The sequence below is a fragment of the Entelurus aequoreus genome, linkage group LG26 (genome assembly GCF_033978785.1).
Source record: "Entelurus aequoreus isolate RoL-2023_Sb linkage group LG26, RoL_Eaeq_v1.1, whole genome shotgun sequence".
In the NCBI taxonomy this organism is placed as follows: domain Eukaryota; kingdom Metazoa; phylum Chordata; class Actinopteri; order Syngnathiformes; family Syngnathidae; genus Entelurus; species Entelurus aequoreus.
Window position 1 is genome coordinate 38,036,917 of NC_084756.1, and position 1,963 is coordinate 38,038,879.

Consider the following 1,963-nt stretch of genomic DNA (forward strand, 5'->3'; position numbering starts at 1 on the left):
CCGAGACTTCCATCTCATTTGCCCGCTGATCCGGCCTTCATCGGTGCCTTAGTTGCTATGGTTACCAACTGAGCACGTGTGTGTGTGTGTGTGTGTGTCTTTTTTCTCAGTTCACTCAATTTTCTTCTCCACATGAAGACTGGAAAATTCTGTGGTGCTGCAAAATGGTCGCTAAGATGATTACGTGTGTGTGTGAGTGTGTGTGTGTGTGTGAGTGTGTGTGTGTGTGTATGTGTTTTGGCAATGCTTACTTAATGGGGACATCGCTCTGTTTACACAGTCACCTTTAGGGGACCGCTGACGGTATGGGGACAAAAAACAGGTCCCCTAAAGCAGTGGTCCCCAACCTTTTTGTAGCTGCGGACCGGTCAACGCTTGAAAATTTGTCCCACGGACCGGTGGGGGGAGGGGGGGGGGGTGTATTTTTAAAAAAAAACTTTTTTTTATTTTTTTTTTATTTTTTTACATAAATGAACACAATCATGTGTGCTTACGGACTGTATCCCTGCAGGCTGTATTGATCTATATTGATATATAATGTATATATTGTGTTTTTTATGTTGATTTGATTTTTTTTTTAAAAATTAAAAAAAATAAAAAAACATTTTTTTTTAATTCTTGTGCGGCCCGGTACCAATCGGTCCACGGACCGGTACCGGGCCGCGACCCGGTGTTTGGGGACCACTGCCCTAAAGGGAAACCTTTTTAAATGATAGTCAGATCCATTCTGAATGATGGCTTTTTTGCCGATATTCCGATATTGTCCAACTCTTAATTACCGATACCGATATCAACCGATACCGATATATACAGTCGTGGAATTAACACATTATTATGCCTAATTTGGACAACCAGGTATGGTGAAGATAAGGTCCTTTTTAAAAAACATTAATAAAATAAAATAAGATAAATAAATTAAAAACATTTTCTTGAATAAAAAAGAAAGTAAAACAATATAAAAACAGTTACATAGAAACTAGTAAAGAATGAAAATGAGTAAAATTAACTGTTAAAGGTTAGTAATATTAGTGGAGCAGCAGCACGCACAATCATAATTAGGGATGTCCGATAATGGCTTTTTGCCGATATCCGATATGCCGATATTGTCCAACTCTTTAATTACCGATACCGATATCAACCGATACCGATATCAACCGATATATGCAGTCGTGGAATTAACACATTATTATGCCTAATTTGGACAACCAGGTATGGTGAAGATAAGGTACTTTAAAAAAAAAAATGAATCAAATCAAATAAGATAAATAAATTAAAAACATTTTCTTGAATAAAAAAGAAAGTAAAACAATATAAAAACAGTTACATAGAAACTAGTAATTAATGAAAATTTGTAAAATTAACTGTTAAAGGTTAGTACTATTAGCGGAGCAGCAGCACGCACAATCATGTGTGCTTACGGACTGTATCCCTTGCAGACTGTATTGATATATATTGATATATAATGTAGGAAGCAGAATATTAATAACAGAAAGAAACAACCCTTTTGTGTGAATGAGTGTAAATGGGGGAGGGAGGTTTTTTGGCTTGGTGCACTAATTGTAAGTGTATCTTGTGTTTTTTATGTGGATTTAATTAAAAAAAACAAAAACAACAACAACAAAAAACGATACCGATAATTTAAAAAAACGATACCGATAATTTCCGATATTACATTATAAAGCATTTATCGGCCGATACGGACATTTCTATTTCTGAAGTGATTTTTAAGCTTTGGCCCATAAAACATGGTTAGTTGGAGTGTGAGACATTTGCACAGCAGCAACAACTTTTTATTTTTATTTTTTTAAATGGTCCTCAGTAGTCACGTACAAACTTGTGTGAATTATGCAAAATGATTTAAATTTGGTCACCATGAACCATATTAACTCTTTTTTCCCCCGCAGGGTCCCCAGTAAGAATGATCAGCACATTACTTCATCAATCCAGAGATTTAAAGACGTGT